General features: G+C 40.0%; 1 protein-coding gene across 15 annotated transcripts in view; it reads right to left on the reverse strand.

Moving 5' to 3' along the window:
- Positions 1 to 17,500, reverse strand: part of LOC310721142 (receptor-type tyrosine-protein phosphatase delta) — a 458,849-nt gene that overhangs the window by 178,021 nt on the left and 263,328 nt on the right. The gene's annotated exons all lie outside the window — the stretch shown is intronic.

Raw genomic sequence — 17,500 nt, forward strand, 5'->3', positions numbered from 1 at the left:
CACAGGGATTAACTTTTTTTCTTTTTTTTTTTTTCTGGAAAGTATGATTTTTAGAAGATTTTTAATGCATTTATAAAATATTAATAGCAGCAACAACATATAATAATAATATTAATAATAATAATAATAATAATAATAATAAATATTAATAATAATAATAATAATAATAATAATAATAATAATAATAATAGTAATAATAATAATAATAATAATAATATCTATGATATCTATAATATATCTATATATTTGTTATTGTGTGCTAAGATCTGAAACCCCCTTGTTCATTTCTCCAGTCTCTAAAGCCCCATAATGCATGAGAAAGTCAGTGTGTGTGTGTGTGTGTGTGTGTGTGTGTGTGTGTGTGTGTGTGTGTGTGTGTGTGTGTGTGTGTGTTTGCTTGTAGCATGATGTTCTGCTTGGATTCACCTCAGTGTCAGCAGCCCTGGTGTGTAACTTTTTTGCCCAGGGGCCGTAAAATTCTGTCTTGAAACATGACCCCAGTTTATCACTGCCCTAGTACGCTCGTGCACGCACGCACGCACACACTCACACACACACACACACACACACACACACACACACACACACACACACACACACACATACACACACCAGATTGTTTGACATGTGTGAGACAGCGTGTTTGAGAAAGACCCATCACACTGTGATCATCAGTCGGGAAAGTGGCTCCTGTTCCTCATTTCTCCTGAACAATGAACAATAATGAGAGAAAAGATGGGTGTGCTCACAGCTCACATTTAACACACACACACACACACACACACACACACACACACACACACACACACACCTTTTTTTTTAAACTATTTTTTATCCTCTGGATACATATTAAATTAGTAATAATATCCAGTACACATTTTAAGCTCTGTATTGTGTTTAAAAAGCAAAAGACAACTCTTTATTGTGTGTGTGTGTGTGTGTGTGTGTGTGTGTGTGTGTGTGTGTGTGTGTGTGTGTGTGTGTGTGTGTGTGTGGCATTACCCTTAGGGGCAATTGAAAAACAGTGCTGATTGGATTTACAGTGCTCTCCTGGGTCATCTCAGCATTTCTTGTGACACCGATGATGAACTCTGTAGTCCAAGCTGATTAAGAGAAGACTGAGGTGTTCATCAGTCTCATCACTCTCTCTCACTGTACAACAACAACTCTCTTCTATGGCACTGTAAATCCTGTACAACACAATTTATCATTTACCCATCAAGGTGAGAGTACAATGTGCACCTAAATAACCACCTGACCATGAGATTTGTATGGGCTTCCACTAGATTTTGGATTGTACTTGAGGAGATTTGTATTCATTCATCTACAAGGGTGCATCCAAAGACATCGTATACAATTGTGTGCCTCCAACTTGGTGCTAGCAATTTGAGAACGAATCCATTCGCACAGATTTGGAATGTGTTTCAAGTGCAAATGTGGCTGTGGAATGCTGGTGTGAGCATCGAATTGAAAAGTTGCAGCAAATATATGGTGCATTTGATTTGTTCAAAAATAATAAAAAATAAATAAATTATTAAGGCACTGCTGCACTAATAAACAGATTTATAAGCCAAAAGGAAAGGGCTCGAGGGAGTTTTACTAACATTAACATTCACACTTGCTATATATTCACATCAGATTTTGTTTGTCACATACACATTCATACGACGTGTAATGAAATGCTTTTTTACGATTGTCAAACAGGTAACTACAATATAAATAAATTATAAAAAAAAAAGAAAAAAAAAAGAAAATACAAATAAAAAAAGTATAAAATTATAAATAAATTATAAATATAACTTAATATAAAGTATAGTATATAAGGATGTCTACATGCCCTATATATAAACAGTGTATCCATACACAACAGTATATATATACACAAGAATAAGTCAGAAGTCATTGTCATTGTTTATGAAATGTTTATGTACTGTATTCAATTGACACTGAAATGTGTTAAACTGTGCAAAAGAATTGGGCAAAAGAAGTAAACAGAGAAAAGTCCAGGCACTTGGTACAAGAGAATAAAAGCTGACTTTAACGTTAGTTTCCAACTCAGTAACTCCAAAATTTCCTATTTTGGTCACATTTCATACATGCATTTCAGCCAAAATCCAATAAGTTGGACTTTTAAACCTAATACATCATCTACTAATATCACAGTGAATTTCCGATGATGTCCAATCTTTTTTTTTTCTTATTCCCGTTTCAGCTCAACCAAATTCAAAGACACATTCCAAAAAAGCAATAAAGTGCTTAAGTTGAAAACCAGAACCGTTGCTTTATCATAATATATTAACAGGGCCATTAGACCCTGATAAATATTGATGCCTTATCAGTGTTGTCATCCTGAGACACCACTTTGTCCCTGTTCCTCTAGACAGTTTGCGAGCTCTGCTGTCGACTAGACTAATAGCTTTTGTAATGAGGTGCAGTTTGACTGTGATTCAATCAAATGCCTTGAACTTCTGTTGCTGCATTCGTGCAGAGAGGCTATTCATCAGCTACAATTTTTTAAAATGTCATAAAGCCCATTCAGAATGTTTCAAAGTGAAGGCAACCTGTTTGCCAAAATCATAAACACTGAGATAATTACGATTCCTTATTTTTTAAATCACCGTTTTTCCAGGTAAAGGGATTTCGTATTCGATGGTCTACCTTGTGAAATATGCTGTAGTGTGAACATCTGTACTTATAACTGTCCCAGTCGCAGTGATTTGCAGTAGAGAGTCTATGAGATAAATAGCTAGGGTTCACATGTCTTGGGAATTGTGGTCAATATCGGGTGGGTGTTTAGAAGGGTTTTGCCATTTGATGATTTTCATTAGATTTTGTGCATAAAACCTGAAAAACGACAAAGAAATACAGAAATGAACGAAACAAACAAAGGAAAAAAAAAAATCAATAAAAGGAATAAAAGAGGGAACATTTTCTCACATTCACCCTTAAAATGCTTTGTTCTAAATTAAAAATAGTTTCACCAAACAGCTCTAGAAATGTATTCTGATCTTCCTGGGTAAAATATGAATCCTTTAATATGAAGCCTCTAAACGAAGTGGGATAAGACCGGATAACACAAACAACACCAATCTGATCTGTGGCCTATGCCTTACACAACTGATCAAAACTGAAATCTGCAAGGTTGTGACCTTGGCACAAATGCAGAAAGTGATTTGTGTTCTTCATTTTGTATTGCTGAGCTGCTTGTGAGATGTAATCAGAGACTTAGCCAAAGTGGGGGTAAACCAGGCATCGTGAAAATTAATTTCACACAGAGATTCACTCTCACCTGGATCTGTATCTCCCTAAGAGGATGAGAGAAGTTTTGAGGTTTTTTCCCCTTTTTTTCTTTTATGGCTGCCGGCTGAAGGGAGAGAGCGCGCAGAGACACGCTCCGAGTCCCATCACCTTGCGGGCATTGGAACAAATCACTCCAAACTGACAGAATTTATACCAGACGGATCCTGAGCCACGGTATCACATGTCCGCTTTCACACTACGTCTCAATTTCTTCTCGATGGTGAGAGGGATACGCCTGGAATTGCCAACGTGTCGGCAAGGGGTGGAAGTTTAACGATCGCGGCTGGGCGGAAATCTGAAAAATTATGTTGGGTGTCATATAAACGATTTTATAAGGGTTTGGAATAGTTGATTGGACAGTTTTATTGAGAATTCTAAAGTATAAGAATGAATATGTCCTATAAGCAGTCAATGTCTGGCAACAGCTAACACAAGTCAAGTCAAGTCAAGTCAAGTCAAGTCAAATTAAGTCAAGTTTATTTCTATAGCGCTTTTTACAACAGACTTTGTCTCAAAGCAGCTTTACAGAATTTAAGGTGAACAATGTGTATTTATCCCTGATGATTGTGGCAAGGAAAAACTTCTAGATGAAACTTATATAGGCAGAATAAAGCAGTGATGGATAAAGTACACAAACCATGTACTTGAGTTAAAGTAGAAATACACAGTTTTAGAAATATGACTCCAGTAAAAGTATAAGTGCTCCCTTTAAACTTTCACTTGAGTAGAAGTACAAAGTACAATAATCTATTATAAGAATAATGTTCCTATTATCATCTTTGTCATAAGACTCTTTGCTTAATCAACTCAGTTTATGTGAAAAGACTTTTATGTTACGCTTAACACAGCGATCGATTAATAGAATGATATTAATGAGTCAAATACTGATTGATATCTATTACATTGATCAGTAGCCCAAATCCTGTTTGAGTCAGGAGTGTTTCCCATAATTAATTCCTCTAAAATGTTCTGCTTTCTGTTGAACTGATGCTGAACTGTATATTGGTGATAAGTAGATACCACCAAGCGCCAATCAAAACAAGTTCAAAACAGAGCATGACTGGTGTCTTGCTGTGTGCTTGACCAGGTATGTTTTTATTCACTCATAAATAAAAAAAAAAAAAAGGAACGTCTAATTTCGCAAAATGTTAAAAGTAAAATATTTGACTTTAATATGTAGTGAAGTTAAAGTTAAAGTCTCCCCAAATGGAAATACTTCAGTAAAGTACAGATACCCAAAAAAAGCTACTTAAGTACTTAAGTAAATGTAATTCGTTACAGTCCACCACTACAATAACGTTAATAAATCAAATGGTACTAAATTAAGCAAATGTGTCAAAGTTTAAAGCGGTGGAGCTTATGCTTCTAACATACAAGTAGGAGCTGAAATCATATTCAGATGGTCCCCGAGTTCAGTGGTTCGAGTTTTCGATCTTATGATGAAGAGAACGATGCAACAAAATTGTAAAAATATTTAAAATGTTTAAAAGTTTCAAACAGCAATTTTAGTGATAAAAGCATTTCTTTCAAGTGCCCAAGTACAGTGAGGAAAATAAGTATTTGAACACCCTGCTATTTTGCAAGTTCTCCCACTTAGAAATCATGGAGAGGTCTGACATGGTCATTGTAGGTGCATGTCCACTGTGAGAGACATAATCTAAAAAAAAAATATCCAGAAATCACAATATATGATTTTTAAACTATTTATTTGTATGGTACAGCTGCAAATGAGTATTTGAACACCTGTCTATCAGCTAGAATTCTGACCCTCAAAGACCTGTTAGTCTGCCTTTAAAATGTCCACCTCCACTACATTTATTATCCTAAATTAGATGCACCTGTTTGAGGTCGTTAGCTGCATAAAGACACCTGTCCACCCCATACAATCCAATCCATACAATTGATAGAATCCAACTACTAACATGGCCAAGACCAAAGAGCTGTCCAAAGACACTAGAGACAAAAGTGTACACCTCCACAAGGCTGGAAAGGGCTACGGGGAAATTGCCAAGCAGCTTGGTGAAAAAAGGTCCACTGTTGGAGCAATCATTAGAAAATGGAAGAAGCTAAACATGACTGTCAATCTCCCTCGGACTGGGGCTCCATGCAAGATCTCACCTCGTGGGGTCGCAATGATCCTAAGGAAGGTGAGAAATCAGCCCAGAACTACACGGGAGGAGCTGGTCAATTACCTGAAAAGAGCTGGGACCACCGTCATGGTTTGAAATCATGCATGGCACGGAAGGTTCCCCTGCTTAAACCAGCACATGTCCAGGCACGTCTTAAGTTTGCCAATGACCATTTGGATGATCCAGAGGAGTCATGGGAGAAAGTCATGTGGTCAGATGAGACCAAAATAGAACTTTTGGGTCATAATTCCACTAAACGTGTTTGGAGGAAGAAGAATGATGAGTACCATTCCAAGAACACCATCCCCACTGTGAAGCATGGGGGTGGTAGCATCATGCTTTCGGGGTTGTTTTTCTGCACATGGGACAGGGCGACTGCACTGTATTAAGGAGAGGATGACCGGGGCCATGTATTGCGAGATTTTGGGGAACAACCTCCTTCCCTCAGTTAGAGCATTGAAGATGGGTCGAGGCTGGGTCTTCCAACATGACAATGACCCGAAGCACACAGCCAGGATAACCAAGGAGTGGCTCTGTAAGAAGCATATCAAGGTTCTGGCGTGGCCTAGCCGGTCTCCAGACCTAAACCCAATAGAGAATCTTTGAAGGGAGCTCAAACTCCGTGTTTCTCAGTGACCGGCCAGAAACCTGACTGATCTAGAGAAGATCTGTGTGGAGGAGTGGGCCAAAATCCCTCCTGCAGTGTGTGCAAACCTGGTGAAAAACTACAGGAAATGTTTGACCTCTGTAATTGCAAACAAAGGCTACTGTACCAAATATTAACATTGACTTTCTCAGGTGTTCAAATACTTATTTGCAGCTGTATCATACAAATAAATGGTTAAAAAATCATACATTGTGATTTCTGGATTTTTTTTTTTTTTTTTAGATTATGTCTCTCACAGTGGACATGCACCTACGATGACAATTTCAGACCCCTCCATGATTTCTAAGTGGAAGAACATGCAAAATAGCAGGGTGTTCAAATACTTATTTTCCTCACTGTATGTTTCCTGCTTGTAGGGAAAAAAGCAGAGGAAAATAATCAGTTCAGAGCAGATAATGAGTTAGGGTTAGGGTTAATATATAAGAAAATGTAAATTATAAATCAGCATGAAGCAGGAAAGGCTGTCACAGTCATAGTACCATCTTCGACTTACAATATTTTTGACTTACGATGGGGTCGTCTTAACGTATCTCCATTGTAAGTAGGGGACTACCTGTACGTATCTATGGCAATGTAAAAATGCAGGGTAAACATAATATCAACGAGCATGGGGAAGTGCTGGCTCAGTAGTTAGGATGTTGGACTTGTGATCAAAAGGTTGAGTTTAAATCCCAGCTGCCACCAATATGCCACTGATGGGCCCTTTAACAAGGCCCTTAATCCTCAACTGCTCAATTGTACAAATGACAGAAAAAGTCGCTCCGGATAAGGGAGTCTGCCCAATGAAGTAAATGAACAAACCAAAAGCTCACATCAAACCCACAAGCTTGTTTCATTTGTGCAAAAATTCTGAAAAAGCACAAAATAAATTTTTTTCAATAGCCTTCTTGATAGTTATTTCCAGGTAATCACAAAATGCCCTCAGTAAAAGTGACCTAATGAGAGAAAACAGTCTGAAACTACTGCAAGTCTATTTATTTTCTAAGCATTATTAGTACGTTTTAAGGGTGTGTCTCGTGCACCCATTAAAGCTCTGTTATAAGGGGGAAAAAAAGAAAAAAAAAACAAAACAAAAAAAACAACACTATTAAAACAGTCATTAGCCAGCAATGCTAATTAAATAAGCTTCTGCCATGCTAACACTAATTTTACTAATGCTAATTTAATTTCAAAATCTCAGACTGAGCAAAAGCTGTCTCTTAATGCTAATGCGGAATCGACTCAAGCCGTAAAATGTGCTTCAACAACTTAATCATCAAGGCTTGGAAAAATTCAGGAAGAAATAATTATTTAAGAAACATGCTATTGTATGGAATGATTCTTCGTTGAAGACAAAATATTCTTGTAAATGTTTTAAAGTCATTTTAAATAATTACTTAAGTAAATTATTTAAAATGATATAAATCATCAGGACACCAAACGGAACTTTTGCTATGTTTCCACACGGACGGTGTTAATTGCCGGATGTGTGCATCGCGGCGGGTTTTGGTGCTTGATTTGAGACTTGGCGCATCAGTAAACCAAATGTTTATAATAAAAACATTATTTTTCGGCAGAGTTTATAATTTCTTTTATATCTGAGTGAAGAAAGGATGTGAATAAATGTGTTGCGAATAAAATTTGTGCTGTTAAAATTAATTTGCGTTAACGTGTTGATATTATTATTGCTATTATTATTTTTATTATATTTATTATAGTTTTGAGATGATGAAAGTGCAATGATTTTCTTTGACTCAGCTGAACCTGATGCTCATGATGGGCGTTAATGCTTTAAGTAATCAGCAAGATACACAGGAACTTTAACTTCTCAACAGTGTAAATGTGACTAGCTGGGTATTTTATGCAATATGGAAAAAAAAATCTAATGATAAACGGCAATCTAGAACTAGCGTCAGGCCCTCCGGGTGAAATCAAATCAGCAGGCATCGATCAGATTTAATGCCCAACATCAATATTTCTGTTCTGTATTAAACTGTCTTGTACACATATTATTCCTATTCTTGAAAACTCAACTAAGTCTATTCTCCCTACTGCTTCCCATGAGTACATTACCTGGGCCACTGTAATGATAAGACACAAATGAGGGATGGGCACCCGGCCATAGTTGCTGGCACGAGCCCAAGTCTGATATCTCAAGCTTCAGTATGTATTCTTACACAGCTTATCATGCCAACATGTGCTCATATCATTCAGATAATGTAACACATTAAAGCTTGGTCCCAGGTGCGATCCATCTCCTCTTATCAAATACATGCTAATGTATCTCTCTCTCTCTCTCTCTCTCTCTCTCTCTCTCTCTCTCTCTCTCTCTCTCTCTCTATTAAGTTACAGTACTGGTGAGTCTAACAACCTATTCATCTCCCGAGTAAGATAATGTATGTTGTACTGAAAACAACATTAAGATGAAAAAGTAGAATCCAGATGATTTGTTTCTGTGTGCGCTGTGTAAGATAATAATTTATTGTCAGTTCGTGGGCATTTGTCTTCCACGGCCTGCTCCATCAATCGTCAAACATCGACTCAATAAAAAACGGCAACAGCAACAGCAACAAATAGTAACAACACAAGCAAAAGTAACAACAGACAAATCAATAGCTACACAAACAGCAGCAGCAGCAACAGCCACAATAGCAACAACAAAAGCGATATAAACAACAGTGAAAGCAACAATAGCATTATCAGAAACAACAGCAGCAACAACTACACATCAGCAACAACACCATCAGCAGCAATAACACCATTAGCAGCAACAACACCATCAGCAGCAGCAACAATGCTATCAGCAGTGACAACACGCAGCAACAACACCAACAGCAGCAACAACATCATCATCAGCAGCAACAATGCCATCAGCAGTGACAACACGCAGCAACAACACCAACAGCAGCAACAACATCATCAGCAGCAACAACACCATTAGCAGCAACAACACCATCAGCAGCAACAACACCATCAGCAGCAGCAACAATGCCATCAGCAGTGACAACACGCAGCAACAACAAAATCAGCAGCAACAACATCAGCAGCAGCAACAACACCATTAGCAGCAACAACACCATCAGCAGCAATAACGCCTTTAGCAGCAGCAACAACACCATCAGCAGCAACAACACCATCAGCAGCAACAACACCATTAGCAGCAACAACACCATCAGCACCAATAACACCTTCAGCAGCAGCAACAACACTATCAGCAGCGACAACACGCATCAACAACACCAACAGCAGCGACAACACGCAGCAACAACACCATCAGCAGCGACGACACGCAGCAACAACACCAACAGCAGCAGCAGCAGCAGCAACACGCAGCAACAACACGCAGCAACAACACCATCAGCAGCGACAACACGCAGCAACAACACCAAAAGCAGCGACAACATGCAGCAACAACACTAACAGCAGCGAAAACAAGCAGCAACAACACCATCAGCAGCGAAAAACATGCAGCAAAAACAACAACAGCAACATCAACAACAATGAGAGCAACAGCATTATCAGTAACAACAGCAGCAACAACAGCGACATCAACAGTGACAACAATACCATCGGTAGAGACACAGTCAGCAGCAACAACACCATCAGCAACACAATTATCAGCAGCAGCAACACCACCATCAGCTGCAGCAACACCATCAGCAGCAACAACGTGTATAAACAACACCATCAGCAGTGAGAACACGCAGCAACAACACCAGCAGCAACACCACCATCAGCAGCAGCAACACCATCAGCAGCAACAACGTATATAAACAACAGCATTAGCAGTGACAACATGCAGCAACAATACCATCAACAACAACAACATCATCAACAGCAACAGCCTCATCAACAACAGCATCACCGGCAACACCAATAATATCATCAACAACACCAAAAGCATCATTAGTAACAGCAACGATACCATCAACAACACCACCTACAACACCAACATCATCAACACCGACATCATCAACAACACCAACAGCATAATTAACAACAGCAAAAAAAAATCTAAATGCTTCATCAGCAACAATAACAACATCATCGTCATCATCAGCAACACCGACAGCAACAACAGTACAGGAGTTGAAGCCAGACCCAGAATTATAGGGATTTTTATTGAAATAAAAACAGCCAATCGCAGTATTTCTCTCGATTGTTTTACTGCACGGTTTTGTAAATGTTCCTTTACATTAAGTCTACAGAAGATATTGTTTATTCACCTGCGTTAGATTAACGCTGTACCCTGATTCCCTCCAGCGTCACTCAGCGCTACTGAAAAGTTCGCTCTACACAGCGTGCCGATTTCAAAATCTAACACGACAAAATACTCCGTGTCGATTTGCCAAACTATCGGCTGGCTGCGTGTCGAAGCGCTTCTCTGTATGCAAAACACCTCAGTCCACCTGTTCAACCCTTTGAGTGACAGTTGCTGTGGCGACAGCATCTGCCGTCGCGGAGACGCGGAGCAGCCTGCGGAACAGGAAGCTGTCGTCAAACTGGCAAGGAGACAGGAAGCAGCATGATGTCACACAGCGAAAGATAGCCCGCAGGGATGAACGGAGGAGTGGAAATGAAGGGATGGAGCGTGGGGTGTGTTCGAGAGGGAAAATAAAAATCAATGGGGAGGGGATAAAAGGAAAGAAACTAACACACAGGTAAGAGGACTAGCATGATTCGTATAAAGTCCATCAAACATCCGAAGTATGGGGCTTCCTTTGCTAATGTTTTGAGCTTAGAGCTGACAAAAATGAATACAAATAAATATATAAATAGAAATCATGAACATGCAGGGCGATAAAATCAATAACAATCTATTGTCATGGCAAAAAGCTAGCATGCGATCTTCACAACGAAGCCACAAACCCTGCTTATTAGCATTACACAATAAACCAAAAACTAGCAGACATTGTGCAGACATTGCCTCTATAAAGCAAAAGTTTGTGCTCATTTTTTAAGTCCGACTCCTTACTGATGCAATTCAGAGAGATATAAAGATGAAAACAAAACAAAACAATAGATTTTATTATTCTCACTCATGTATTTATTTATTAAATCTCGCACAGTATCGCAATGTGGTTTTCTTGTCTTCAGGAAAGCTGCTTGAAATTTTCGCTCTCTGCGCTCCCTGCTCTACACGGCCACTGCGGAGAGACTTTTTGACCACACTGTATATAAATAAAAATATTATAAAATCTCTTTTAAATGACTGTAAAAACGGTAACCGCACTGTACGGTGTTTTCTGCATCTTTTAGCTTGAAATAATCTCAAACGTTGAAGACTTTTTTGACGTTTTCTTTGGGCCGAATTAATTTTTTATTCTGCAACGTCTTCTGCGATACCTGTCCAGATCGCTCCAAAGTTTATCATGTGGTGCGTCGGTAATAATGGTCCGTTGGGAAACATAGTGCTCCGGGTGTAGTTTAATGGACTAAACGGAAAATTTTTGTAATCAAATTACTCATGCATCATATTAGCTCTTAAATCTGAAGGGCTTAATGCAGGGTTTGTGTTGAAATAATACTGTTATAATACAGAATCTGATAACCTGCGCACCTGTACATTAGATTCCACTGCTATAGAATTGTGGAATGCCATAGACATAGGAAATTATGTAATCACCCAGAAAGAAATATATATTTTATTCAAATGATGTCAAAAGCATTACTAATGAAAGTTTGCACACGTTTGGAAAAGCAACAGCTTTTTCCAAAGTTAATGAAAAAAAAAAAAAAGACACTTTTTAGATTCTAATTATTTCACTGCAACTTTTAAATAAAGTTGATTGAAATTCCTGGTAGCACATAATAAATCAGGTGTGTGCATATTTCTACAAGTGCATGCCAAATGTTTGCGCTTTTTGTTCATAAAAACAGGTCTGAGATTTGCTCCGTCAAACAAACTGATCGAATTGTATTTGTATATAAAAAAAAGAGAAAAAAAAAAAGAGCAGAGGAATATAATGAAGGTCTGCCAGGCATTGTGTTAAAGTGGTGAGTGTACGGTTGCCTTTTCTACTTTTTTTACGCTGTTTATCTAAGATTCTTTTTTCGAGCAAAAAGCCTAGTCAGAGTGAATTTGAGCCTATTCTAGAGTGTGACAATGAACCTGTCCTCCCTCTTTCTCTCGGTCTCTCTCTCTCACACACACGCACACACACACACTCTTTCGGACACGCTTCTCTCCCTTCACACTCCTGACGCACACGTTTACCCAGAGTTCTCTCCTGCGTGGCAGATTGATCAGCAGCATTGTGTCTCTCGCTCCATCCATTTTACACTTCACTGTCCATGAAAGACTGCTGCTATACTGATGTAACAGGAAAAAAGAGAGACAGAGAAAGCATGAGACATAGAAGCCCAAAAAAGGGAGAGCGAGGTTGAGCGAGAGAAGTGTAGAGAGAAAAAGAATCCGCTGTTAGCGTTGACTTTTTTTACCCCGTCAATTGTTGGCTTTGGTTTAGATGGGGACCTCTGTAGCTGAAAAGATGCACATGAAAAGGATAGAGAATGTTCCCACGTGACCGCACACACACTCACACACACAAGCACATTTGTTGTAATCCTTTGCGAGACCCTTGTGAGAACTTTCATGTCATTATTAATTATTAATGCAGTTAATTACTGCTGTGGCGACACCTACTGTAAATCGGACCCCTGTTTGTTGTTGGCAAGCAATTTCACACCTCAGACTCGTCTTATTACTTCTCATAAGCAGCGGATGAAACAATTTGCATGATTTATGTGAAAGATGGATGCAGCAGGACACATACTATGTGCTTAATATATTGTAATGGTACAGTAAAAGATAGTATAAGTTATTAATAGATTCTTAGTAGTGGCACCACTGAGGATTTGGTCCTCTAGTCTTGCTGTACACACTGCACACGTGCATGCAAAAGCGCAGAAAGAGAGTTTATTGATGTTTCAGCTTCAGTTCATCCGTCTGAGCTGAAAAAGAGCTGAACCAGGTATGCATAAGGACTAACAGAGCAGGATTGGATTTAAGACTAAATCTCAGGATCTGCTGCCGTGTGCATCGTCTCGGTCAACAGTGTCTTTGGCCTCTTCGCTATTTACATCTAGGAATTGCGGTTGCAGAAGACGTCAGGCTCACTAATTGGACACAGAGTTACAACTTTTATCGACCAGGTCTAATTACTGGTGTCATTTACATTTATGACTCTCTGCATCTGCACTCTGGCAGAGGGGAAAGTTCAGCAAAAGTGTTATCGGCACATGCAAGCGTTTCACTCGACTTTAACACACCACTCCGCCGGCAACCAGGCATCACCGATAATAAGAACTATGAAATGAGTTCCAATGACCTCATCGTAACTTGAAAATGTCATAGGCCGAGACATGGCCTAGCCTACCCAAGAGTCTTAAAGAATGGCGATCATAATTTAACAAATTATAGTAAATAATTTAGCAAAATAGTGTTTTAGCTATGTTAATGCAAATAATACTGCATGTATCCATTATTATGTGTGAAAAAAACTGATCAGGCAACTCTTTATGGCCACTAATCAGCCATAATATTATGACCACCTGCCTAATATTGTGTTGGTCCCCCTTTTGCTGACAAAACAGTTCTGACCCATTAAGCATCAACAGCATGAACTTCTTCAGTAATTTGAGCTACAGGAGCTCGTCTGTTGGATCACACGGTCCAGCCATCGCTCCTCACGTACATCAGTGAGCCTCAACCGCCCATGACCATGTCACCGGTTCACCACTGTTCCTTCTTTGGAGCCTTTTTGATAGATTCTGACCACAGGAACATCCCACAAGAGCTGCAGTTTTGGAGATGCTCTGACCCAGACGTCTAGCCATCAAAATTTAGCCAAAACTCGCTCAAATCCTTACGCTTGCCCATTTTTTCCTGCTTCTAACATGTCAACTTTAAGGATGAAATGTTCACTTGCTGATTAATAAATCCCACCCACTAACAGGTTATTCACTTCACCTGTTAGTGGTCATAATGTTATGCCTGATTGAAGTATATACAGTGATGCCACGGTACTCAACATGTTTTTTACATCTGAAAAATATTGCGATGAAACACATGAGCGTTACAGTCTCGCTGAAAAACAGCTGCATGAAGAATCTAATGAAAGCTCACAAACAGTGAGCTTATTTACGCATTTTTTGCGCACGTGTGTAATATGTTAGCTGGGTTAATATGAATAATACGGCATGTTTCCATGTAACCAATATGATGTGTACATAAATGTCGATGATACTGTATTTGTTTATTCATGTACCACATATGTACATCCATGTGCATTACAATGATTGGATTAAATAGAGGCAAATCTAATACATATCTATATTTCTTGTTTTATATATAGTGTGTTATACTGCTTGAAATGATCTACCTTTCAAATAGGTTGTTACTTTCCTGTCAGCCTGAGAGGGGAAGCTTTCACTTGAGGCCAATGTTGCATAAGTGCATGTTTACCAGCCTCTTGTAGGATTATATAACCTGCTGTTTTAGAGGTAAGGACTGAATTGAGGATTGGCACAATACACACACACACACACACACACACACACACACACACACACACACACACACACACACACACACACACAAACACTTTAACTCTGTATATAAAAAAACAGCTCTAATCCAATCCCAACATCTGCACAAAGTCTCCAGCGGAAGAGTGGAGAAGCTTACACATTAACAGAACAAACCCGATGCCATTGGAGTGTGTCATGATCTTGAGAATGAACTCTTCTAAATATGGGAAAGTGTAATGCGTGTATGTACGCAGGTTGCCTTTCCACCATGAACCTGCGGACACAAGACAGCCACAAGATACCATTCTATATCTAGTTGTAAAACAATATTACTTCTGGTAGTAAGAGATTACAGTAAGAGCTTAATTATATCCCGTGTGCTCTAGACAGCGTATTTGATTGCACATAATTATGAAATGTTATGGCACATATGTCAAAACTGTTAGAATAAGCATTACATCATCCCTCACACTTAATGCGTTGCGCTATATTTCTTACATGATGCTATTGGCAAGTCTTAGACACCATTGTACACCATCTAACTTCGTCACTATTACATAATTGCTGCTAGGGTTATAACATACGCTGACAAACCGTCAGCTCTGTAGAGAACAATACTGAATATCTACACCAACACCAAGCTGGAAGAAATGCCTTCCATTTTGATGAGGTGAAAAACATTTTTTTTTTTGCATTGTTGCATGTGCTACTAAAGGCTAGAGACTCCGCCTTCAGAACGGCCTTAAGAGCGACAAGGGCAAAACTGTCCCGTGCTATCAGAGAGGCAAAGCACGCACACGCCAAGAGAATCTACGGCCACTTCCAGGACTGCGGAGACACCCCGCGCATGTGGCAGGGCATCCAGGAGATCATTAACTACAAGACAACTTCACCTGCCTGTGACCATGATGTCTCCCTCCCAGACCGCTGTACGACTTCCGGGTATAGGTGCAGAACAATGTGGCAGCAGGGAAGACCACCCCTTCTCCCAATGGCCAGGTGCTCTGTCTAACCACAGCATAACCCACGGAAGTCTGCTGGACCAGACAACATTCCTGACAGAGTGCTTAGGGAATGTGCAGAACAGCTAGTGGATGTCTTCACTGACATCTTCAACATCTCCCTTAGCAGCGCCATTGTTCATACATGCCTCAAGACAACGATCATCATCCCGTTGCCAAAGAAGTCTTCAGTCTCCTGCCTCAATTGTCTATTGTCCTGTCACACTCACACCCATCGTGATAAAGTGCTTCGAGAGGCTCGTCATGAGGCACATCAAGTGCCAGATACCACCCTCACTGGACCCCATGCAGTTTGCGTTTCGTCCAAACCGTTCCACGGACTATGACATCGCTACAACCCTTTATCTGGCCCACACTTACCTGGACAACAAGGACACATACATACAATGCTGCTCATAGCCTGCAGTACTTCATCCCTCAGCACCTGATTGAAAATCTGAGCCTACTGGGCCTGAACACCTCCCTCTGCAACTGGGTCCTGGACTTCCTGACTGGGAGACCTCAGTCAGTCCAAACCGGGGACAGCATCGGCAGCACACCACACTGAGCACTGGCGCCCCCCAGGGCTGTGTGCTCAGCCCACTGCTGTCTCACCACTGTGTAGCAATGCACAGCTTAAATCACATCATCAAGTTCGCCGAAGACACGACTGTGGTGGGTCTCATCAGTAGGAACAACAAGTCAGTATACAAAGAAGAGGTGCAACAACCGACGGTCTGGTGTAGAGCCAACAAGCTGTCTCTGAACATTGACAAAACTAAGGAGATGGTTGTTGACTTTAGAAGAGCACAGAGGCCATTCACCAGTAATCATTGATTGATCCTCTATGGAGATCGTCAAGAGCACCAAATTCCTTGGTGTACATCTGGCAGAGAACATCACCTGTTCACTCAACACCAGCTCCATCAACAAGAAAGCCACACAGTGTCTCTACTTCCTGAGAAGGCTGAGGAAAGCCCATCTCCCTCCCCCATCCAGACCACATTTTACAGAGGGACCATCAAGAGCAGCTTGAGCAGCTGCATCACTGCCTGATTTGGGAACTGCACCGTCCCGGATAGCAAGACCCTACATAGGATGATGAGGACGGACAAGAAGATCACTGGAGATCATCTCTCTCCCCTCCATCACGGAAATTTACACCTCACGCTGTATCCGCAAAGCCAACAGCATTATGGACACACCCCTCACTTCACTCTTCACTCTCACATTCAGACTGTGCAACAGTGTTTTCCCTCAAGCCATCAGGTTCCTCAACACACAGAACTGAACTGCAACTGAAACTGGAACTCACACACACACACTCACTCAACTGAATTGATACAACCTGAACTCAAAAACACACTAAATACTCGTTTCAATTAACACACATCCATGTCTTCAGCACCACCAATTTTAGATAATTATTTTATCATAACTATATAACTGTTTACATGCTGCTTTGCACATCTACTTTACTGCTGCTGTTGATGTTTTGCACAAACGTCTGTGTTTATATATTTGATAATTTAAATGTATACTTTTGTATACAGTCCTCTTTTGCACATTGTACAGTATAACATACAGTAGGTTTACTGGCGGTGCTGTTCTTTTTTGTGTATCTGTCTTTTGTTTTGCACCGTTTGAACTCGGTTGCACATGATGCACTTTATGAGCTGTAGCTCAAATTACCTGAGCTCTGTGTCCTGTATGTGGCTCTACGTTGTGTGATGTAGCTCTACACTGTTTTATGTAGAACCAGGGTTCTGGAGGAACGTTGTCTCATTTTACTGTGTACTGCATCAGCTATATATGGTTGAAATGACAATAAAAGCTTCTTGACTTGACTTGACGTGACTTGAACAAAACAAAAAACAACACAACTTGTTTCC

Source organism: Silurus aristotelis (assembly GCF_946808225.1).
Source record: "Silurus aristotelis genome assembly, chromosome: 27".
NCBI lineage: Eukaryota > Metazoa > Chordata > Actinopteri > Siluriformes > Siluridae > Silurus > Silurus aristotelis.